The 26,023-nt window shown below is 46.4% G+C and overlaps 1 protein-coding gene across 1 annotated transcript in view; it reads right to left on the reverse strand.

Annotated features, from left to right (window-relative positions):
* The window catches only part of MCC (MCC regulator of WNT signaling pathway), a 340,580-nt gene that overhangs the window by 272,008 nt on the left and 42,549 nt on the right, over window positions 1-26,023 (reverse strand). The window lies entirely within an intron of this gene.

Genomic DNA, 26,023 nt, shown 5'->3' on the forward strand with positions numbered 1-26,023 from the left:
GCGTGAGATTATCTTTGTGCTCTAGTCTTCTAGTCTCGGTCTCGCTCACACATGCTGCATTGCACGCTCGCTGAGTGAGGCTGGTGGTGGCAAGAGCGTGTGTGTGACTTTCTGCTGCTGCCGTGCCTGCTCCAAGTCCAAGGAGAAGAGGATGCCTGCCTACTTGGCTGCTTTTGCCGCCAGGCCAAAACTCCAATCAATGGTCGGGTTGCATCTGTCTCAACAATAAGGTGCTGTGCATTCATCCAATGTGTGTATGCGTGTTTATTTTTTAAAAAAAATTCTTTAAATTAATTTACGGGGGAGGGCTCACTTGCTTGAGAGCTAGCTTCTAATCTTGGCTGAGGGCAAGGGTGTCTTGGGGGATGGCAGGGCGGTGGTGGGGGGGTGTCTTGCTTGAGCTGGGCTGGCTTAATGGGGGTGTCACCATGGCAGGGGCTGCGGCGGCTGGGGGGTGGCGCGGTAGTTGTTGGAAGCGGTGGCGGGCGCAGGCGGCATTAGTGGGTCGGGCGCTGATGGCTCAGCCCTGGAGTAAAAGAGAGGTTTTTCTTCTCCCACGCCACCACCTGCTAGGCTGGGACACCACGGGGACCTGTCCTGGCAGATTTCAGGGCAGCGTCGGGTGCAGAAGCAAGGAAGCTCCCCTGCCCTCCGAGGGAGCTTCCTCGCCGCTGCACCACCCGGCCCGAAAGTTGGTGCTTGTGCCCGAGAGGGAGACCGCCTCACACAGTGTGCCCAGCAGCGACGTGCATACTGCTGAGAGTGCAGCCGACCACAGGCACTGGCAGGAACAGGCAGCAGCCTCTCTCTCCTCTGACTGCTCCTCCTCCTTCTTCCTGCCTGCCCCTTCCCCCCTGCTCCCGACAAACAGCTGGCACAGAGTAGAGACAGAGAGAGAAACTCTCTCTCTGTGCTGCCGGGCAGCAGCCGCCCGCCGCCTCTCAGCTGTTTGTTGGGTCGGGAGGGGAACAGGGGGGAAGGGCAGGATTAGTCCACTATGGCCACCTCCCATGGCTGGTCCCTCCTTGGAGCTTAAAAGTTCCTTCCGCCCAGAGGAGCTGGGGTGGTTGCTTGGAGAATGAACTTTTTTTTAAAAAGCAGCTTCCCCCATGCCCCCTCGCTCATTCTGCTTTCCAGAGAACTATCTATGCAAATATGCTGTGATCAGGACCAGGAAGTAAGCAGCCAAGCTAACTTGCAAGCTGAGAAAGTAGCTAAAGTTCCTCTTTGCAGAGGATCTGGGGTCTCCTTTGGTGGGTTCACAGTTCCCCTGTTGTCAAGCAAACAAGCTTTGTAGTTCCCAGAGGTGATCCTGCTGAGCTCGGGCTCCCTCCAGCCTTTTGGCTGAAGCCACTGTGGGATTAATTTGCTGATCTCTGAAACTGCCATGTTGAGGAAGGTTAGTCTCTCCTGTGCTCCTGCCACCCTTTTCCTGCTCCCACTATACTTTTAATAAGAGTTTCATTCTTTTGGGGGGGGGGGCGGGGGACGAATCTTTATTTCTCCTGTTTGTTCAGTGAGCTGGAAAATGAATTTCAGGGACAAAGCTCTGCCCTGCCTGTGCTAGAGTTGGCTGCTGCTTCATGAAGAAAACATTTAACCCTAACTCTCAGAAAAGCAAGGCGCTTTGCCCCTTAAACATCAGTGATCTTAAGACTTTTAATATCCATCCTTCTTACTGCTCTTAAGACTATTCTATTAATTATAGGCATGTTTCCCTCACTTCAGTGCTTGGTAGGATTGCCAATTAATAGGCTTTCATCTGTTAGAATTAAACCTTTCTTAAAGTTAACAGTTATATATGCAGTTACTTCCATTTCAAGCAAGCCTGCATTTCCAAAATGCAAGCAAAACAAAAGCCTTTGAACAAGGTATGAACAGTATCTATAAGCAATTGTATTTTTGTATAAACCCAATTTCTGTGAAGTATCATAACATCTATCATTAATTCCCCTTGACTTAGAAAAATTGTAAATTTTGTGTTTTGTGTTTTTGCCATCAGAATTCTATTTTTTGTTTCTTTGCTTTGAGAAATATTTTGCTTAAAAGTGTAATACAGAAGGCTAACATGTTTCTTTTTCCATGGGAATCTCTGCTTTCTATACATTTAGAACGTGCAGAGTGATTCTTTGAGCAAGTAACAAGAAATGTGTAGTATGAGTTATTGGATATTACTGCGTTTCATTTAGTGTTAGTTCCACTGAATTGTCTAATGGTGTAGTTATTATCAGTACTTTTGGTGAAGATAAACAATTTCATATACGGGAAGTCCTCATAGATAAAAATATGGAAAGAAAGGTGATTGTTTATATGTGAGACAACTACACTAAATAATTTTAGGAGAACATTGATAATATTACCAAGGATGGGGTCACGAGCTTGACTTTTATTTTTGAGCTGATATTATGGCAAAAATTATCTGAAAGATGGGTGTCAGATGTTTGGACAGGGGCGCAATTTGAGTGCTTGCCCTAGGTGCTATTTTCCCTAGATACACTCCTGGTGTGGAGGCGCTATGTCCTCATGAGAACAATACTTGGAAAGTCACTGAGGACTACGAGTCGCAACACATGTGACTTTATAAAGATCTACAAGGACTCAATATCACTTGGAATCGCAAGACTACATGATCTAGATTCTAGGCAACATATTTATTTTATTTTATTTTATTTTATTTATTTAACATATTTTTATACTGCCCAAAACTTACATCTCTGCACGGTATAGTTCTTATCTAACAAATAAGTTCTAAGTATTGACAAGAATCTAAAGGATCATGAACAATAGGACAGAATGTCAAGATGTTCTGGACTCTCATATGAGCACTAGTGGAGAACTTCTTGCAGTACAATGTTTGTCATTTATTGGGGTTGCATTACAGTAAGATGAACATGCTGAATAAGGGGGATACAGGCAATCACACTGACTCTACTGGCCAACAAAAAGGATTTGAGAAGAGGATGCACAAAGTTTTGTTCTAACCTTATCTTGGTGGCAGCAGCGGTGGCGGGGGGACTTATTTCATGCAAAACCTTTCTGCTAGGACCGAGACATAATTTCTGAGAGTGGAAAATACAACCCACTAAGAAGTTTCTGAGCAGCCTAGTCAGTGTTAGCACTAGTCCTTTTTATGTTTATCAATTCAGGAAATAACTAAAACTTTGAGCACATTTACTGAGTTTTTTAAAGGGTGCTATTGGTTGATAGCTGTGGGATGGAGGAAAGAAGGTGTCCACTGTAATATGTAGAGACTGAGTCATTTACTGCATCACAGGTCAAGACCAGAACCTGAAATCAAGTTCCTTAAACTACTGGAAGCAATATACAGGCACGTGCACACCGCTACAATGTGTTCCTGAAGACCTGAACCATGTCAGGAGGCAAGCGACTAGGTAAATCACGCATTAAGAATGTGAAATGGCCATAAAACTATTGTTCTATGAAATACTATAAAAGCAAGTATCGTGTTTCCAGCTGTGATTAAAAAAACACAAATGCTTCAACTAAAAACAAGACTTCCCACAAAGCAATCACTTTGACAACTCTGAGGTCACTTTCACAGACATGAAAAGTTTCCTTCCAGACAGAGCAACAAAGTGATCGATTTACAGTCTGAAGCCTGCAGATAGAGTTACACCCTTTCCCCCACCCATTATTTAATCGACAGTTCAGCACTTTAAATGTGAATACTAACTTGCTTGCTTTTATATAATTCTGTGATTCACAATATAGGGAGAAAAGTCTCTAATAATTTATTTTATTATCACATTTTTATACTGCCCAAAACACAAATTCTCTGGGCAGTTTACAAGACAATAAAAACAACCAATAAAAAGATTAACAAATTTCAACAATTAAAATATAAAATGTTAAAACAGAATTAAAACAATGTATAAATAAAAGCCTGGGTGAACAAATGCATCTTGACTGCCTTTTTAAAAGTTGTAAGAGATGGTGAGGCTCATTTCAGCTGAAAGTGTGTTCCAAAGCCTCGGGGCAGCAATGGAGAAGGCCCATCCCTGAGTAGCCACCAGACAAGCCGATGGTAACTGCCAACGAACTTCCTCAGATGATCTCAATGGGCGGTGTGGTTGATAGCAAAGAAGGCGTTCTCTTAAATACCCAGGGCCCAAGCTGTTTAGGGCTTTATAGGTTATAACCATAACCTTGTGCTTTGCCCAGAAACCTACCAACAGCTAGTGTAGTTCTTTTAAGATAGGAGTGATATGGTCTCTCCAAGATGACCCAGAGACCAACCTGGCTGCTGCATTCTGGCCTAACTACAGTTTCCGAACTACGTACAAAGGCAGCCCCACATAGAGCACATTGCAGTAGTCAAGTCTGGCGGTGACCAGCAGATGTACTACTGTTCTGAGGTCATTTATCTCAAGAAACAGACATACCTGGCATATCAGCCAAAGCTGATAAAAGGCACCTCTGGCCACTGCCTCAACCTGGGACACCAGGGAGGATGTTGTGTCCAGAAGCACCCCCAGACTAACTACCTGTTTCTTCTGGGGAAGTGTGACCCCCATCCAAAACAGGTAGATCAAAATCTCCCAAGTTCCGACCCCACACAATAAGTACCTCCATCTTATCTGGATTCAGCCTCAGCCTCTTACCTCTCATCCATCCCATCACTGCCTCCAGGCAGGCATTTAGGGAGGTTATGCCTTCTCCTGATGATGTTGACATGGAGAAATAGATTTGGGTGTCATCAGCATACTGATAACACCCTGCACCAAATCTCCTAATGATATCTCCCAGCGGTTTCATGTAGATGTTAAACATCAGAGACAGTACAGAGCCCTGAGGGACACCATACTGAAGTTCAGTTTTTGAAGAACAGTCCCTGAGGGACACCATCTGGAATCTGCCCGAGAGGTAAGATTGTGCCTCCCACCCCTAACTCCCTCAGATGCTCCAGAAGGATAGTATCAAAAGCCGCCAAGAGATCCAAAAGGACCAACGAAGTTACACTTCCTCTGTCAATTGCCAATTGGAGATCATACATGAGGCCGATCAAGGTAGTGCACCCAATAGCCTACCCGAAACCCAGTCTGAAACGGGTCTAGATAATCAGTTTCATCCAAGACTGCCTGGAGTTGGGAGGCCATCACCCTCTCAATTAGCTTGCCCAGCCACGGAAGGTTGGAGACAGGTCTATAGTTGCTCAACTCTGAGGAATCCAAGGCAGGCTTCTTCAGAAGTGGTCTAATAATTGTCTCCTTAAGACAAGAAGGCATCCTGCCCTCCCTTAGAGAATCATTTATGATCTCTACTAAGCCTTCTACAACAACGTCCCTGCCAAGATAGTATTAGCCATGTTGGGCAAGGGTCAAGAGGTGGTAGGCCGCATTGCTCCAAGCAGCTTGTCCACATCCTCATGAGTCACAAAGTGAAACTGATCCAGCCTAACCACATAAGAGGAGTCGCTGGACACCTCTGATTCAGACACTGCAGTAATTGTGGGGTCTAAATCCACGTCGGCCCGAATACAAGAGATTTTATCCACACACAAAATCATTAAACACGTCACAGTGGGTAAAAGATGTTTCCAAATTCTGATTCAAGGGAGGAGGGGCACTCACTAACCCTCTCACAACCCTGAACAACTTAGCCGGAGGTGAACATGCGGATGCAATACAGGCCAAAAAGAATCGCTTCTTTGCCACCCGTATTGCCAGAGCATAGATCTTCAAATGTGCTCTATATTGTAATCTGTCGGATTCGAGCCAAGTCTTCCTCCACTTCCGCTCCAGTCCCTGTAGTTGCTGCTTCAGCCCCCGCTTCAGCCTTGCCGCATCAGCCGCCATAGTTCTTCTGTATACCAAGGGGCCAATTTTGAAGCGGGTCGGAGAGGATGCTTAGGTGTGATCATATTTACTGCCCTGGTGAGCTTGCTCTTCCAGTTCTCCACCAGAGCATCAACAGGATCACTGGCAGAGCCAACACTAAATCCCTCCAAGGCTTCTTGAAACTCTATTGAATCCAATAACCTTCTTGGGCAGACCATTCTTATGGGTCCCTCACCCCTGCAAAGGTGGGGTATGATTCTGAATCCAACCTTAACCAGACGGTGGTCCATCGATGACAATGGAGAAATCACAGGAGTCCCCACCCACAGAACACCACCCTGATCAGAGTGAAAGACCAGATCAACTGTGTGACCTGCAATGTGTGTCAGTCCTGAGACCCTTTGGGACCCATAGTTGTCATGGCCGCTATGAACTCCTGAGCCTCCTCAGACAAATTGGCCCCAAAGTGGACACCGAAGTCCCCCAGCACCACAAGCCTGAGAGACTCCAACACCAAACCCAAGAACAAGTGTGTCAGCTCAGTTAGGGACTCCATCAGGCAGCAGAGCAATCGCTACACCAAAAGAAGTCCCAGTCTATCCCTGGTCCCCAAACTTAGGTACACACATTCAATATGGTCAGACACTTCCAAAGGAATTCTGGTCAGGGAGAGGTTATTCTTATAGACCTCAGCCACTCCACCTCTCTGCCCACATCCCTGCACCTGCTCCTCAACAGAGTACCCTGGAGGAAGAAGCTGGGACCAGACTGGGCCCACAGCCTCCCCCAACCAAGTCTCTGTAATACATGCCAGGTCTGCCCCTTCATTCAGAATCAGATCATGGCTGGTTTACGACTTATTCTGGACAGACTTGGCATTACAGAGGAGCAAGGTGAGAGTCTGTGGGAGGCTGGTACTGCTCCCCAAGATCAAAGAGCTGGCAGGGCAGTCGGAAGGGGAAACCGCTAATAGATTTCTGACTTCCCTTCCCCTGTAACGACGTGCTCATTGTTTGTTAATATACATTTTCATTGTATATTACAATGGCTGCTTTATATTATTTGTATATTTGTTTGCCGTAGTCACGGTGGGATTCCACCCCCCTCTTTTTTGCTTGGTTGATTCTGTGATTGCCCTTGCTTGTGTTTTGGTTTCAATTTATTGGGCTCAGGTCATGGCACATCTCAGTCATACTTTTGCTTTCTCAGTGGAGGAGATCGATGATATCTTAGGTAATTGCCCCCTAGAGGGTCTGGGGGATGAGGCTGCCACCTCATCTCCCGATTGGTCTTCATACGTAGATTTGAGGAAAAGGCACATCAGGATGCAATTGCATGCATCTTTTCTTAAGAAATATTATTGAGTCAGCAAGGATCCCCAGAGATTTGCGGATTAACAAACCTCCTACATTATTTCTGGAGGATGTTGAGTTTCGCAACAGGTGGATTGCGATATTAAACAAATGCTCATTTGACTTAACTGTCCTGATTATACAGCGGGCTTCCAAGGAAGCCAGTGAGATAAAGACAGTTTTTGATGAGGCTCTTTCGGACCTGAAGGTGAATGTACACAGTGAGACATTTGAGAACAAGATGCTTGAGACTGAAAATGAATTGAAAACATTTAAAGAACATCTTATGGAATTCAAGAACAGGAAGCTTGGCAGGGACTCTAGGGATTATGAATCGGGGAGGGTTTACAATTGGATGTCAGCACCTGAGAGGCGCAAGAAATCAGTCACTTGGAAGCAACCTATTAGCACTTCTGAATATTCGGAGTCAGAGGAGTCTACCACATCTGACTCTGACAGGTCGTCTTTGGTTAGAAGGACATGCTCAGACAGGGCAGCAAAAACCAGGTCTGAATATAGCTCTGATTTTTTTCGAGGGAACTGAAGAACCAGGGGGCGCATGAGGCCCTAGTGGTCAATTTGAGTTCCAAGCATATCTCCCCCAAACAACTGAGTTTTACAGCTTGGCTTAAGTTTTGTGCCTACCCCTACGTACCAGACTTTTAGAACTTGGGTTGACTTGTATAAGTTAACAAGAACAATTAAACTCAGAAGTTATTTTGGGGATAGGCAGGATTCAGGTCATGTCCAGTTCAGACCCAAATCCACCTTCATTCTGGCTGTTGACTCTCCAACCATTGCCACTTTTCAAAAGTTGGTTGAGAGGGACATTGGGAGGATTGAGCAACAGTTTCTAGACACATCCCATCACCATTCCAACTTGTCTCGAACTGATCAGGCTCTTCTAAAATCTTTACAACAGGATCTCGATCTGGTGATCAAGCAGGCGGACAAAGGGGGAGCCATTGTACTCATGAATAAGAGGGACTATATTCATGAAGTTGAGAGACAATTGGCTGATAGAACAAATTATGTACCACTAGACCATGACCCCACTAATAAGGTCATGGCCCTGATCAAGGTTGTACTTGATGAGGCGGACATGCTGGGGATCATTGCTGCAAATGAGAAGAGGTATCTTCTCAATCAGTACCCCAGGGTTCCTGTATTTTATGTCCTGCCAAAAATACACAAACCAGATCGCCCTGTCAAGGATCGACCTATAGTCTCTGGTTATAATTCGGTCCTTGAGCCACTGTCCATTTATGTTGATTATCACCTAAAACCGTTTGTTGGACAGATTACTTCGTATATCATGGACACGAGAGACTTCATTTGTAAGCTTGAAGGAAAAGTTATACCTGATCAGGCCATTTTGGTGACCCTGGATGTGGTGTCTTGGTATACCAGCATACCTCTGGAACAGGCACGCGATGTTGTGGAATCTTTATTACTGACGCGACCTGATCCCAATCCCCCCACGTATTTCCTTCTTGAACTAGTGGACCTCATCTTTGAAAAGAGCTATTTTAGGTTTCAAGAACAATTCTGTAGCTAGATTAAAGGTTTAGCTATGGGCTGCACATTGGCGCCCAGTTAGCATGTTTGTTTATGGCGATGCTGGAAGACAAGTGGATTCTGAATCAGAGAGTTAATCCCTTTTATGAAGATTTGGAAGTATATGAGCGCTTCATTGACGATGTCTTTATTGTGTTCAAGAACAGGGATAGATTTATGGAATTTGTTAACTGGTTGAATTGTCTGCACACAGACATTAAATTCACTACCCACTGGGATGTTTATCAGGTTCCGTATTTAGACACCTGGGTCCGGGTGGGGCCCGGGAGACGACTCACGTTTGCCCCATATAAGAAATCTCTACACAAGAATGCTTATACACTTCAAATCTCATCATCCTAGACATCTTAAGCAAGGTCTGCCGTATGGCCAGTTTTTACATATTAGACGTAACTCGACTTGAGTTGTAGACTTTGAGAGGGAGGCTGAGACTCTTGAGCAACAACTGATCCAGAGAAGATACCCCCCGGGTGTGGTTCAAAACACTAGAGATCGTGCCAGGCAGAGGGACCGAACAGAACTCCTTAAGGATCAACCTCGGGAGGGAACACACAGAGTCACCTGGTCAATTGACTATACTCCCTTGGCTTTCAGGATCCAAAGGGTAATTTGGAAGCATTGGCATATAATAAATGATATTCCGGGTTGCCAATCTCCACCAATTACGGCTTTCCGCAGGACCACGAGTATTAGAAATATACTCACTAGATCAGACTGTTCAGTTACTCAAATACCTTTGCAGGTCACCACAAGTTTTCATCCATGCGGGGGCTGTTCGGTATACCCTCTAGCAGTCCATACCAAAGAGGTTCGTCACCCTATTACTGGCGTATCTACACCACTTAGATTTTTTGCCACATGTAGGACCAGGGCTATTGTGTATGTTGTATGTTGTATTGTGTATGTTGTGTATGTCATCTGCCCATGTGGGAAATGGTACACTGGCAAGACTGGGAGATGTGCTCGTGTTAGGATTGCTGAACACAGGTCTAGGATTAACTCACGAGTTATGGACGCACCTTTGGTCTGTCATTTTGTTGAATCTCAGCATGTTATTGATGACATTCGTTTTTTTGTGCTGTATGTATATCAGAGGCATCGATTTATGTCTGCAGATGTCCAACAGTCACTTTTGCAAATAGAAGCCTCCCTTATCTTTGAATATCAGACGTTGGAGCTGTCCGGGCTCAATACCAATTTAGACCTGTCCTGCTATTTGTAGGGCTACCCCACCTTGATTCTCCTGACCATTGGTTTTACATCCATCCGGTTTTGCACTGTCACCCATGGGATTCCCCTATCTGCAACTTTTGGATTCCACATTAGGGGATAGATACCTTGTACTGCCTGGTACCGATCTGGATTTACTATCTCAGTTTCCCTCTGGCCCTTGTTTATGAGACCTGTGGTATAGTAATGTATGCCCCCTTTTTTCTTCCCCATTTTGAGTTATGTTATTCGAGTGCCTCTCCTTTTCCTCCCCTTTTCACTGATATTTATACCTGGCTTTGTCAGTCTGGCTTGAAGGTTTTGTGATACTCATGCAGGATGCCCTCAGCTTCCTAGAGTTTAGTATTGCGGACTCTGTGCCTTTAATGCCTGAGGTTATTTACAGCGTGGTAATCTGTGATAAATGATTTACTGCTGAGTCATCCATCTGCAGGCGTGCATGCTTGATGATGATGTTTATGATGCCATATACAGCTGTGGGAAATCTATTCTAGACGGGTATAAATTAGAGAAGTTTTCACAAACACATATGCCGGATAATACTGTAAGACTGTATTCAGCTCAAGGAATGGGGTACCGGTATCAATGATGCTAAGGAGGTTTGTATGTAATTTCGTACCAGGGTATTTCCTCCACTATATATTTATTGTTGGGATCCACCCCAGCTGACTGCATTTATGTTTACATTGAACAGGCTGATGAAGCTTTGTTTGCGAAACGGCGAGTATCTGGAAGACCGTTCAACTTCGACTTGTGAAGTTTGTATTTCGCAGTGGGCTTTATCTTTGATTCATTACACCTAATTTATGGAAGCCATGCTTGACTGGTTCTCTGCAATTTGCGTGTTTGTCATTTGAAACCTTCACTCCTGTGTGGGTGATATTGAGCGTCTCTCAAACAAGCCAGCACCCCCCTTTCTTTTGCCCTGCTCAGCTACATCTTTATATGTTCGGTTTGTATTCTCCTAAAGGGCATAAGGGGGTTAAATCTGTGACTGATGACGTCCACACCCTATTGAGACCACGTTTGATGGGCTTTTTTGTAATTTGGAACTTCTATTACAAGACTGAACTTTGCCCATTTCATCCAGCAGCCCTATTTTTGCCTTGCTCAGTCACACCTCCTCTGGAAATCTCTGACTGTCATTGTGCATGCTAATATTTTTGCATTTTGTATCATGAGATGGCTTGAGTATTATTGTATATATTATTACTTTTGTTGAATTATTGAGCTTGGATTAATGATTTATTGTTCATTAGTGTTACTGATTTTTCAATTATTGGTTCATTGTTTGTTAATATACATTTTCATTGTATATTACAATGGCTGCTTTATATTATTTGTATATTTGTTTGCCGTAGTCACAGTGGGATTTCCCCCTCCCCAAGATCAAAGAGCTGGCAGGGCAGCCGGAAGGGGAAACAGCTAATAGATTTCTGACTTCCCTTCCCCTGTAACGACATGCTGACCTGCCAACTTTACTTCCTCTATTCCCCAACACCACTGGAATAGCCACCCCACAGGCAGTGGACACATACCCTGTCTCCCCATCCCCAGACAAATCAAGACACATCTGAAACACCTAGGATCCAAAAACAACAGAAGCCAAGAAATATCACCAGGCCCTCACCCTCTTTGCCCCCCAAAGTGGCTCCCCCAAAGACGCGACCCCCTCTGGTGTCACCCCTTCAGTGCCACAGGGCAGCAGCCCTTTTTATAAGCCCAGAAAGATGGCTAACCTGGGCAACTGACCTTCAGGAACTGCCGACTCACCCCCTCTGGCCCCGATCCCACACAGACTCACCTGCAGGGCAACAGCTGCAGCCCCACATGTTAGGGGGCACACAGGCTGGCAAGCTGACAATAGCAGACAGCAACCACACAGGCTCTCACTACTGGGCAGCCACTGTCTCTGGGAAGCAGATGTTAAAGCCTCCTCCTCCCTACAAGGCTTCTGGCAACTTATTCTACAAGTTTTGAAGGATCAGAAGGGACAATATAATATTACAAACTAACTAGATGCCATTTAAGAAGGGAAACTATCCTTTATCTTATAAAAACCAAAACATATATTAAGTCCTAAACAATATAATTCCTAGAGAGAGCTAAAAATTGACCAATGTTTATTAATCCAACATGGTGTGGAGTGTTTTCTGTATGTGTGCACTTAGTTAAATTCTCTCTTGGCCAGTAAAGCTACAGCAGGGCATATCTATTTCAGATCCAAGTAGGAGGTTCATATAACAAACCTATACTTACTTCCTACGCAACACTGTCCCAAATTATTTTTCACACATGAGATAATTTAAGGGAAACTGTGTGTATATATGCTGCCAAGAACGCAGAGCTGGTTTGGAAAATATGCTCCATCAGTGTGCTGCATGGAAAATGTACACATCTTTCTGGTGCACCATACCCTCAGGATAGTCACACTGGGTGGAACATTCAGATCCCCCCTAATTGCATGGTTGACATACTAAAATAGTTCATCGACCATGTAGTTAGGGGTAGTTTGAACATTCTAGTCCCACATGACTATGCAGCAGCAGGAATACATTCTATACATTCTGGGTGGGGGCAAAGCCAACATCCACACCCTCTCTCCAGATCACATGATAATGGGGCATATCATCCATAAACCAGTCCACAGTTTCACAAACAGTTTTTACAAACATTCATAAGAAAATAGAACATAAATACTTAACTGTACAAAGGTCATCATAGGTCCCAGAACAAAACGTAATATATGATATATTACACATGGTAATATATTATCTTGACATTACGTTAACATACAGAGCATAAAACAATTGCTGCCATATTTATCAAAAGGTCTCCCATGCAAAATAATTATATTTATCTTCAACTATTACTACTGTCACCATTACTATATTTTCCAAGTAAGATCAATAGTGCTTTAGAAAAGCATGTTATCTTAAACTATTTTCAATCTCTCATTCTGAAAGAAAACTTCTTGATGAGTTTTATTCTGAAGTCTAGTCTGAAATTGACAGAACATGCAAACAAGATGTGATGCTGGTGGTTGCAGACTGGAATGCCAAAGTTGGAAAAGGTAAGGAGGAAAACACAGTCGGCCTATAAGGCATAGGAAACAGAAACAAAGCAGGAGAATGATTTATTAGTTTCTGCCAAGCCAACTATCTCTTCATTGCTAACAAATTCTTCAAGCAACCAAAGCAGCGCCGATACACATGGACATCACCAGATGGAGTACACAGAAATCAAACTGATTACATTAATGCAAGGAGGTGGAAGAGCTCAGTTATAACAGCAAAGACATGGCTGGGGTCCGACTGTGGAACAGATCATGAACTGCTCATGTGCAAGTTTTAAGTTTTCCATTAAAGTGGAAAAACAAAGCTATACAGCTTCCACGATATGATCTTGAGAATGTACCCATCATTTTCAAGGAGAACATCGCAAACCACTTTGAAGTTCTGAACCTTACTGATAGGGAACCAGAGGAACTGTGGAATGAAATCAAAGAAGTTGTTAAGGATGAATGTGAAAAGAGACTATAAAAGACCAAGCTGTTAAGCGAGGTAAAGTTCATGGAATGGAGAGAGCTCTGAACACTTGTTAGGAAAACTGCATATTAAGAGAAGAAAGAAAAGAGACGAAAACACCCCATACCGAGGTAAAAGTGAAGGAGAAGAAACAGCCTATATACTGGGGCTATTCTCACGCTCGGGGAAAATCGGGCTAGGAAAGCCTAGCCCAATTTTTCCCCGATCATGGGAACCACCAGGCTCAGCTGCGAGCCCGGTGGTCCTAGGCAGGTAACCCGCCTAAGTACCCCTGCCTTTAGCCCAGGTTTGCGGAGTGAGCACTCCACAAAACTGGGCTCCCTGATCGTGAGTAGACCCCCGGAGGAAAGGTGAAAAGCTGCCTCCCGGTTCCGGGGGTCTCCCCAGTATGCTCTGTGCGCTTGCGCAGGGCATACTGGGGATTCCGGGGGCCGCACAGCTCCCCAGTCCCCGCCGGCTCCATCACGGAGCTGGCAATCATGTGGGTGGCCAATCCAGCCGCCCAAGACTACCGCCCTGATCATCTGCGGGGAGGGCAGGCTTAGCTCGCTCTCCCTGCAGTTTTGGCAGAAGTGGGTCTCACAGTTCGTGAGACCTGCCTCACTATCTGCCCCGAAAGCTGCCTCCTTAACCGGCCAGCTCGTTCTCTGGTCGGACCAGTTAACTCTCTCAATACCCACCCCCCTTTCAACAAAATACATCCAGGAGGGGCTGAGGATCTCCTACTACAGGGGAAAAGAACTCTTCACAGTAAGACCAATGTTCCTTTCCCCCCCGAGTAGGAGATCCTCATGCTGGGACTTGCCCAAGCTACAGGTGCATATCCCAGGGCCAGGAGGATGTATTTTACAGAACTTGCTGAAGCAGCGTGTGACCAAATGCTACCTGTGCCTCAGGGAAACCAGAAACCTTGTAATGCTTAATGAACGGGGTGGGAGACGGCCAGGTCTCCACCCTGCAAATTCCTGCTAGCGGAATGTGTGCTGCAAGAGCTGCAGAAGTTGCCGCACTCCTAGCTGAGTATGCCATGATACCCCCGGGAGGAGAGAGGTTGAGAGCCGAGTAGGCCATCAGGATGCATGACCTAATCCAGGAGACTAGGGTTGCTTTTGAGACCTTGTTCCCCAGTGCCGGGGGGTGGAAGGACACGAAAAGGGCATCAGATCGACGGATGTGCCACGTACGACAAATGTAAGTCTTCAAGGCTCTACGTACATCGAGTTTGTGCCACAGTTTTTGGGGGGGATGAGCTGGTGAGGGGCAGAACGAAGGGAGAACCATAACTTGGGATCTGTGGAACACAGAATTAACCTTTGGGAGGAAGGTAGGATTGAGGCAGAGATGTACTGCGTCAGATTGGAAAGTGCAGAACTCCTCCCTGGATGATAGAGTGCCAAGCTTGGAAACCTTCCACACCAACATGATTGCAACGAGAAATAGAACTTTGTAGGACAGAAGTTTCAAGGGAATAGTTGACAGAGGTTCAAACGGCGCCTTGGTAAGGGCGTTCAGAACCCTGTTGAGGTTCCAAGAAGGGAACCGTTTGATCTGTGGGGGAATCAAATTCGAGGCCCCTCGTAGAAACCTGGAGATATGAGCATGAAGGGATGGCTGGCCCGAATCTGTGGAAGAGATATTCAGCACTGATGCCAATGCGGAGGCCTGGCATCTGAGAATGCTTGGATGTAGGTGAAGGTCTAGACCGGCCTGAAGGAAAGCCAGCACTTCGGCTACTCCTGCTGTTAGTGGGTCTTTGTTGTGGGAAAACGTCCATCTACGGAAGGCTGACCATGTAGCTTGGTAGACATGAGTTGTCGACTGCCACCTAGAAGCCAGAATGATATTCTGAACCTGTCGAGAATATCCCTTGGCTGCTAGTTTCGCTCACTCAACCTCCAGGCAGAGAGCTGAAGCCACTGAGGATTGGGTTGTAGGACTGGGCCCTGCTGGAGGAGATCCTGTCGAGGTGGAAGATGCCACGGAGGCATGATCGCCAATTCAATGAGGTCGGGAAACCATGTCCTGTGAGGCCAATGGGGTACCACCAGAATGAGTTCTGCTTTTTCTAATCTCAACTTTCTGGTGACCTTCATTATGATTGGGGTGGGTGGGAAGGTGCAGAGCAGGACCTTCGGTCACGGCCCGTGTAGAGCGTCTGTTGCTTCTGCTAGTGCCGATTGGTATCTGGAGAAGAAGCGAGTCAGCTGGCGGTTGGCTGGGGAAGCGAATAGGTTCACCTCAGGGGTTCCCAGTGCTTGAGTAAGCTGTCTGAAGACCACTGGGTGTAGCGCCCACTCGCCTGGGTCTAAGGATCTTCAACTTAGCCAGTCCGCGGCTAGATCATTCTCTTCCCCTTTTAGGTGCTCCAATATGATGGATTGAAGCTTGTTCTCTGCCCATAGGAACAGGTGGTCAGCTTCCTGCATTAGCTGTATGGACCTCGTGCCGCCCTGCTAAGTGTGCTTTCACTGTCATATTGTCTGTTCTGAGGACAACATGTTGACCTTTGATTATTTTTTGGAAACTAGTAGAGCCAGATGAGCTGCCCTGAGTTCCAGCCAACTGATTGGACACTTGGCTTCCTTCGCTGACCATGACTCCTGCGCTACCTGGTTCTGGCAGTGGCTGCCCCCCATCCAGAGAGGCTAGCATCTGTTGTCACCACCACCCGACATGGTTCTGCCAGCGGACATCCTCGTGACAGAGCTGGGGACAGCTACCATAGCAGAGATTGCTTGACGCTCTGTGCAATCTCCACTTGGATCCTGTTGACCGCCATGATGTCATCCTGATACGGTAGAAGTAGCCACTGTAGAGGGCAGGAGTGCCACCTGGCCCAAGGCGAACACTTTAGGCAAGCTATCATCGCGTCCAGTGCTTGAGCTAGCGTCATTAGGTCCTCCAAGTGCTTGTGTAGGAGTGGGCAGAGCTGTCTGATGATCTTGTCTCGGCATTCCCGTGGGAGACAGATGATGCCTTGTGCAGTGTCGAATAGGGCTCCTAGGTGCACCAGTTGTTGTGAAGGGATGAGGTGACTCTTCTCCCAGTTGACCAAGAATCCGTGGTCGCACAAGGCTGACAGCGTGGTTTGTACATCCCTGAGGGCAAAGGTTTTTGATTGTGCTCATAAAAAAAGATCATCCAAATATGGGTGGATTTGTAGGCGTTGAAGACGAAGATGTGAGATGAGGGAAAGCATAATCTCTGTAAACACCCATGGAGCGGATGATAGGCCAAAGGGCAGGGTACGATATTGATAGTGAGACCCATTGTAAGCGAAGCGAAGGTGCATCCTGGATTCATAGTTGATGGGGATATGTAGGTAAGCCCCCGAAAGATCTATTGAGGTCAGTCGGACTGCAATCCCCTGGTCGGATTGCTTCCTTTATGGAGTGCAGGGACTCCATCCGGAATCTCCATTTTCGCACGAAGCGACTGAAGGCCTTTAAAATCGAGGACGGCTCGTCAAGACCCATCCTTTTTTGGAACAAGAAAAAGAATAGAATATGTGCCCTGTAATCTTTGGTCTGGTGGTATGGGCTCTATCGCCCTCATCTGTAAAAGGTGCTGCACTGCCTGAAGCATCAGGTGATGTTTGTTAGGATTTGAAGACCTTGGTGTGGGGATGAATCAGTCAGGTGGGTGGGAAGTCAGGTCTATGGTATAGCCCTCGTTCACCACCTCCAGCACTCATGCGTGTGCGGCTGTGGACATCCAGGTGGTGCAGAAGTCCGCCAGCCTGTCACCCACCAGAACGGCGTGATTGTTTTTTCTGTGGGTTAGTCAGGGCGGAGAATTTGTGCAATGTGCCCCTTGAATTTCCCCAGAATCGCTGTCACCACTGTGGCCTGTATGTGTCACGCCCTCGATCTCAGACAGCGAGGAGGAAGGGGAAGCTGTCAACTTTTCAGCCGATGCTGGGGCGTCTGAGGGGCAGAGCCCAGCTGTAAGTTTCCAAGAAACAGCTGAGGCAGATGATTCAGAGCAGGCACAACAACCTGAGACAGCAGAAACCATGACAGACCAATCAGAAGAGGAGCTATACAAGCAACCTCCACTGACTCCACAACAGAGGCGTATTACAAGGCGCAGAACTCAGCTTGAAACTATCAGGAGGAGTAAACGCCTCTTGCAGAGGGCTGATAAGCCTTGAATTCCTGCCAGCTGGGAGCTCTCGGCTTCTACTATAAATTACGTCGCCAGCTTTCTATTCACTGCTGGAAAGCAACGTTTGTCAACTTTCGTGTCGACAGCTTGCAGCCAAGCCCGATAAAGAAGAACTGTGTCCGAGCCATATCTTGTTTCTGCAGCTCCATTTGATACTGTGAACTTCCCTGCCAGGTGGCCAGACACTGACAGTATGGGCCTCTGAATGGAGCATTTCTGGTATCCCTGTTATAGTAATTCTGCTGGGACGATAGCCTGTAGGGACGAAAGGAATTGGATGAGCAGCAAAAAGACCTACGGGACTCCTTGCGGGATGAAGGCATGGCCTTCTTTTTGTCCCAAGTTTCAACCAGGACCGGCTCCAAAGCCGGCCCAAACAGATCTGTCCCTGTGAATGGGGCGGCTGTCAAGGCTACCTTAGACTTATAATCAACATTCCAGGCTTTCAGCCCAAGGGCCCTGCATAAGGCCACGCCTGCTACCATGGCCCTGGAGGAGGATTGTATGCAGTCCAAACTGGAGTCTGCCATTAGTCGCGGCTTTGGCCATTTTATTTATTTATTTATTTATTTATTTATTTAATAACATTTTATTCAATTTTTCACAACATAAGATACACATGCGCGCACACAAAAAGAAAGAAAGAAAGAAAACCACAAACAAACTCACAAGAGGACTTCCATCTCATCATTAGAACAAGTATCAGTTACAATACCCAAGTCTTGCCTGTAATTTAATCGTTCTTCCCCCATTTATCTCCCCCCAATAAATGGCTTTGGCCATTTTATTGACGCCCTGTCGTAACTTGGGCAGTTCAGGATGGACCATTTTAACCAAATCTTTCGCCCAGAGCAGAGAGGCCCTGGCGAAAATAGAATTAGTAGTAGAAATTTTAATGGATGTGACAGAGGCCTTGTGGACCTTCTTAAGTAAGGAGTCCCCGCGCCTATCTTCTTGTGACTTTAGTTGTTCCTGGTCTTCCACATGCAAAATGGCCCCTGACACCAACTGACCCACAGGCGGGTCTACCTTAGGGATGGCTAGGAGCTCAGAGATTTCCCCTGGTAGCTTTTGGGGCAAGTTACCAATCGGCTTGGCTGAGATGGGGCGAGGCCACTCGGAACACATCACCCTACGGAATAGGGGTGGAAAAGACACTGACGGGGTGACTGGTTCAGCACTAGGGAAAACTTGTTGGTCGAGAGTCGATGACGGTTCTGCAGGCGATACATCATTGATTGTGCGCTTCGACTTAGCCAACAGGACTTCAAACTCAGCTGAGGAAAAAAGTCTGGCAGAGTTAGATATGGGTGGTACCATATCTTCCTCTGAAAGTTCCCCTTTCTCTTTATCTGGGTCCAAAGGCACAGTAGGATCCGAAGGTAATGATCGAGGGGAATCCCCTTCAGAAGAGGTGTCAGATGGTGACAGGGCAATAATGGGGGAACAAGGGGGGTGGGGACATCAGGAGGAGGGAAAGGGGGTTGTGTCAGTGAAGCTGGGATAGGGCGAGCTGGTAATCTGGGTCTCTTATGGCTGGGCTCTCCCACGGGGGGTGCAGAGGAAGAAGAGGAGGAATTCACCTGAGCCTGCGAATGATGGGCTTGGGAACAAATTGGCCTCAATCCAATAGTGGAATAGCCCTACAGCGTGGGCTGTAGTCAGGTGAGGATGATGAAAATCTGCCAGTGCCAGCCTCCATCCCACCCCCAATGGCAGGATTGCCCATGCCTGGGAGCATGGCCCATAATAGGTTGCAGGTTGTGCAAAACCATGGAGGGATGAGTGGGAACCTCCGCCTGCTCAAGGACAGGCTGATGCACGTGTTGCAAGTCTGGAGCCACAGTTGGCTCAATGGAAAATTCCCTTTGGAAAAACTCTCTCAGCCATTGGGTAGCCATGGGCAAGAAGGGATCCTTACTCATGGTTGGGGAGCTCTGATGTTGTGCAAGTGATAGTCGGGCATGTGCTCCTTCCAGCAGTGTGGGGGGAACGCACTGACCAGCTGGTTCCCCCTCAATCGCTGAGGCCCCCACTGGGCGAGGGTCAGGTGCCAGGTGATTGCCCACTGGGCTCCAGTCATCTCCCTCCACTTGCTGGTGTTTGCCAGCCTCCATTTTGTTCTTGGCACCATTTTTTGCTGCTTTCTGTTTCAATCTGCAGCAAACACCTTGGATAAGGAGGCGCTCGGTCCGCTGTTTGCGCCCCTCCCCCCGCTGGAGCTCCTTTTTCTTTTGGGGGGAGGAATGGTGCCCAGCATGTTTCGCCTTCTTAGCAGCCTTAACGGAGCGCTGCTCCATAGCTCGGTCCCCCTTAGAACATGCCGCTGGTGCAGCTGAAAAGTCGGGCTGAGCTGAGACGGAACTACCGGGCTGAGCCGCAACAGGAGCGAGAGCTGAGTTCGCGCTGCCCAGGTGCTACGGCAGCTGCGAAGTGTCAGACATGGAGCCCTGGAGAAGCTCCTCAGCATGAGCGTGCTCCGTAGAGAAGGGGCAAAAAACCCAGCGAAAAACAAAAGGAAAACAATTTGAGTAGCGCCAATCTGGTTCAAATTTAAATAATTAAAAATACTTTAAACTTAGTTGTTTGGAGCCGAAATGAGGCTAGCTCCATTCCCACCAGCTGCCCAATTTCAGCTGAATCATGTATTAACACATTTGATAGGTAAGTCAGACAAGGAGAAAGAGATGATCAATTACTGCTTCACATTTTACTTCTATATCTATCACAGAAAGCGACTTTATGAAAAATGCTATCAGAAGACAAAATCTGCACCAACTCTGAAGAGGAGATCTATGAGCAAAAATCTAGTTTCTTACATACAGATCCTCCATACAAAATGGATGAAGATTTTGCATGCCAGGACAATGTTTTCATACATAGCCCTTTAATTATATTTTTTCTATGGAGCAAAAATAAATAAACTATAAAATAAGAAAGAATAATATATATTTAGAATTTCCAGACTATCTTGAACCATCACCAGATAAGAGTCTGCCAGTCACTACCATTCTAATAGTGTTCAGCTTTATGCAGCACCGCTTTCCTTCCTCCTCCCTTCCCATACCCAATCACCATTCTCTCCAAAGGATTTTCAGAAATGTTTCTGTTCTTATTTTCAGTAGGTGGCACCATAACACTGATTGTCAATTAATCTTCTAATGAAAAGTTAACAGAAAAGAGATGCATGACTAAATGGGTCACCAACAATCAACAGCAAAATGGGTGTAAACATTGCACATTTACAGGAATTGTGTACAGCCAACAGTTAGGAGTTCCCTAGAAATACATTTTATTTTGTAGAAAAGCACATAAACACTACACCAGCCAATGTACAGGAACACATCAGGAACAGAAAGAAGGAACAGCTGAAGGTAGCTTTGAGTTATACACAGCTAGTAGAGTTATCACCTCCCTGAGCACAAACATTAAACAAAGAGACACACAAAAGAATAGCAGCTGCTCACATCCTTGACAAATAGTTGTGGCTGATATGTTTAAACTAGTCACAAAGGAATAGTATGACTCTCAAGTTAGAAAATTTGAGTTACTTTTGGGGGGAAGCCCACAAAAATACTCATATTTGTAAAAGCTACCTATTTAGGTATGTGATAGAAGCTGGTGCGTGAGTGTGTGTGGGTTACCCTAGTAACCAGGCATGAAGGTTGTTGGAGTAGGTGGTGTTTTGAGCTGAGGGTTGAGAGCTCGAGGTGGGTATTCTGAACAGAAGAGATTGTTCAGCAGGGATGTATGGAACTTGAATGGTGAATGTGTAGCGGCTGTGGAGCCAGCTCCTAGTGACAGACAAGAAGGTCTGGAAGAATTCAATAAGTTTACAAACCCAGTTTTAATTACCTCGGTTCCAGTTATCTCACCCTATATGTTACATTTTATCCAGATGAAAAGAAACACTCAGAAAGTTGAACAGCAGGTGAACCTAGTAACTTGGTAGAGAAGCAGTCCATTTGTCCAGAGTTTTCCTTACTTGTCCCTTATGGGCAATCTCTGGAGTCAGAGATTGGGGTGTGACTTTTGGCTGCTCTTTTGACTCTCCAGTTTCTCTCTGCTCCCTAACCGCCCCTTGCCCTGCACGTCCCACTGCTACATTCGCAGCGCTCTCCTCTTTGGGCTCCCTTCCACCAGTGTTTCCTCTAAGGCATGCACATATGTGTGCCCAGGCAAGTTGTTTGATGTCTGCTCAGTTAATTTTTGATCCTGCTCAGACTGAATCAGGACGGTCCAACTCTGAATATACGTGTGCACACACTGCCTTGATACTGCCACACAGAACAAAATTCAATCTGCACAAACATATGAATAAAATTAGAGAGAATACTGCCGTCCACCTTTCTCTTGCTTCATTCTCTCATTCTATCTTTCATTCATAGTTCTGAATCTCTCTTGGATCCCACTTCCCACCCGTCCTTTCTAGGGGTGTGCACGGAACCGCAGAGCTGCGGTCCGGCACTGTGGGGTGGGTTCCTTTAAGGGCGGGGAGGGTTTACTTACCCCTCCTGCCGCTTGCCCCCCTCCAGCGCGCATATTTACTGTAATAATTGGGGCGGCAGGATACTTCCCTGCCGCCCCTTGTCCCTCTGCAATGCCGCCAGCCGCGCGAAGATCCTGTTGCTGGGACTCACGGTTTAAAAAGTAATCACTGCTGCCCAGTGCCCATGGTAAAGCCGAAGGAGAAGAAGGCGGCACAGCACCGAGCCGACCTCCACTCCGGCGCCTCTCCGCCCGGCAGCTCCCCCATCCTGAGCCACCGCCGCCCAGCAGCCACTGAGTGAGAGAACAGCTCCGCCAGGGAGGACGCGCCCAGGCAACCCTCACTTCCGGCTTCCATGCGACTTCCCCCCACATACAGAGTGGCTGCATTCTGCCACTCTGTATGTGGGGGGAAGTCGCATGGAAGCCGGAAGTGAGGGTGGACTGGGCGCCGCGGCGCGTCGGCGCGTCCTCCCTGGTGGAGCTGTTCTCTCACTCAGTGGCTGCTACGCGGCAGCGGCTCAGGATGGGGGAGCCGCCAGGCGGAGAGGCGCCGGAGTGGAGGCCGGCTCGGTGCTGTGCCGGCTTCTTCTCCTTCGGCTTTACCATGGGCACTGGGCAGCAGTGATTACTTTTTAAACCGTGAGTCCCAGCAACAGGATCTTCGCGCGGCTGGCGGCATTGCAGAGGGACAAGGGGCGGCAAGCAAGTATCCTGCCGCCCCAATTATTACAGTAAATACGCGCGCTGGAGGGGGACAAGCGGCGGGAGGGGTAAGTAAACCCTCCCCGCCCTTAAAGGAACCCCCTCCACCCGGACCGGACCGGCCAGGTCCGAACCGGTCCGGACAGTCCGGAGGCCTTTACAATGGCCTCCGGACCGGTCCGGACCCATCCCTAGTCCTTTCTCCCTTCTCTGCTGTCTTTTCTGACCTTCTTGTCTGCTTTTCCTCCCCACTGTCCAACTGCATTCCTATCTCCCTCCTCACATTGATCTCACTCTTTCCCCCTTTTCGCTGTTACTCTTTGTGTCCCTGATGTTCCTCCTCATTCCACCAATTCTCTGTCCCATGCCAGTACTCATCTCTGCTGTTGCTTCTGTGCTTTAGGACCCTGAAGATTCCCCACATGCAGCCAGCTCAGCCTTTTGTGTAGTCTATTTGTTGTTTGACAGTATTCTCCCCCATGACTGTCCCTGAGGATGGAGACTGGAGGAGGGAATGGTAGGGTGTCCCTTTTCACAAATTCAAGTTGCATTTTGTAGAGAGTTGAGAAGAACTAAGCTTTTATCCATATTCTTTGTACATTAGTGTGTTGCAATGCTAATGGGAGGGAGGGAGGTGTTGGCGTGAAGTTTGCAAAAAGATTAGGCAGCTGCCTGCAATTCTAGAGATATTACTTGGTGTTGAAAACATAATAAGCAGCCACCAACAAAATCTCTTTCCTAGCATTACCTTGCTTGTAAACCCCCTCTTTCCCCACATGTCATAGTGGGGTAGCCAAAAGGCCACATTAGGATAAGGAGCCGTACCTGTTGGAGAAAAACCAGAGATGGAGAAGAAAACCTAAGTTTAATTCCCTGTCTGGGTATTTGCAATGATGAAATAATCATAATCGGGGCTCTTTCACCCCGTGACTGATGCCTGGCATGTTATGATAAATAAAGCTTTGACTCTGATGGAACAATGTGGTCCCTTCGTATAAAACGATCCTTCAGGAGTTAATATCTCCTTCAAACCCCACGTGTGAAGATGATGCTTTTAGAGAAAACTGGGCTGCAACACCTTGTTACACAAGCTTGCTTCTTGCCTTGGGAATATTGTGAGGTCTCTGTTGCATGTAAAATGAACAGAAATGTTGCCTTCTTCCCAGTTGGATTCAGAAAAGAGGATTCTTTGGGAGAAAAGAACAAGAAATGTGTAACCTGATTTCTTGGATATTTGGAGTATTACTCCATTCCATTTAGTGTTTGTACCTTTTAATTTTCTAATAGTGTAGTTTTTATCAGTGCTTTTGGTGATGATAAGCCATTTCATACACAGGAAGTCCTCCTGGATTAAAATATGGAAAGAAAGATGACTGTTTATATAAGAAACAACTACACTAATTAATTTTAGGAGGACATTAATAATATTATTAAGGATATAAAATTACCAAGAAATTCTTTTCTTGTTTGTGGATACTATTTTGATTATTTTTGAGAAGTATTCATCATCGTAAAACCAGGAGGAGAACTGCTAGCAGAGGCACCACTCTGCTCATGGTTTCAGGGGAACTAGCTCCTCCTGCAGCCCCTCATTCCACATCCCGTGCCATTTCTGGAAGTCCCTCAACCCTCAGCAGATCTCTAGGTTAGGTTTTACTCACAAAGAGTACCATTTCACACAGTATGTATGCTTAAAGCTACAATGTTGATTTAAACCACCTTTATAACAACTTCTCCTCCTATTTTATTTTATATATATATATATATGTGTGTGTGTGTGTGTGTGTGTGTGTGTGTGTGTATATATATATATATATATTTAAATATCTACATCTATATTTTTAAAATGTAGCTCTATAGTTTTTATCATGTGACTAAAAATCTAAAAAGGCAGTAACACACTACAGTCTCATTACTCAGGGCAGAAGTATACACAACTCCAAAAGACATTTTTTTTGCCCTATGAAGGAATTTATAGGAGAATGATTAAACACCTATGTAATATTTGAAATGATTAAGTTTCTCACAGGCCTCTGCATACAGTCATGTTTAACCTAAGTGACAGACATAAGCAGCATTTTTTCAGCATAATGAATTAAAATGAATTAAAGTTATGAATTAAAGTAGTTAATTGATTCAGACAATTGAGGGTTAAACTACACACTATATGGAGCACAGGGATGCCACCCAAACACAAATGCAACATTCCTCCCTTCCTCATTTTTCCATTCCCATATAGAGAAGCAGGCCATTACCACTTGGGAAGACCCACTACATGTCACTGAGGAGGGACACTTGACAGGTGGAAGGCTACTGTGCTACGAGTCACTTCACATGCTTTCGAAACATTGCTGTACATGCATATAGGGAAAAGGTAGTATACACCTGTGTTAAACATAATGTGTGTTAACTAGCAGTGTGCACGGAACCGCCACACTGCGGTCCAGCACTGGGGTGGGGGGTTGCTTTAAGAGCAGCGGGAGGGTTTACTTACCCCTCCCGCTGCTTTCCTGCTTGGCGGCGTAAGTAGTAGAGTAATTGGGGCGGCAGGATCCCTCCCTGCCGCTCCTTCCCCGTTGTGGCTCTGCAAAGCTCTGCAAAGCTCCCAGTAATGCTTTGCGCCAAGAGATAGCTTTGATTCAAATAGCAGCTTCCCTCCTACAGCAAACAGAACCTTCTGGGGCTAATCCAGATAGGGATACAGTGACAGGAGAAAGAGACTAAACCCATGATTTTATAGTAAAAAACATGAATGCAGATTACAGTCCCCCGACACATAAGAACAGCCCTGCTGGATCAGGCACAAGGCCCATCTAGTCCAGCATCCTGTTTCACACAGTGGCCCACCAGATGCCTTTGGGGAGCCCACAGGCAAGAGGTATGTGCATGCCCTCTCTCCTGCTGTTGCTCTCCTGCAACTGGTATTCAGAGGCATCATGCCTCTGAGGCTGGAGATGGCCCACAGCCACCAGACTAGTAGCCATTGATAGACTGTCCTCCATGAATCTGTTTAAGCCCCTTTTAAAGCCATCCCAAGCTGGTGGCTATTACCATATCCCATGAAAAGGAATTCCATAGATTAATTGTGCACTGTGTGAAAAAGTACTTCCGCTTGTCGGTCCTAAATTTCCCAACCTTCAGTGTCATGGGGCGACCC

This window comes from Hemicordylus capensis, chromosome 2, assembly GCF_027244095.1.
Source record: "Hemicordylus capensis ecotype Gifberg chromosome 2, rHemCap1.1.pri, whole genome shotgun sequence".
In the NCBI taxonomy this organism is placed as follows: Eukaryota; Metazoa; Chordata; class Lepidosauria; order Squamata; family Cordylidae; genus Hemicordylus; species Hemicordylus capensis.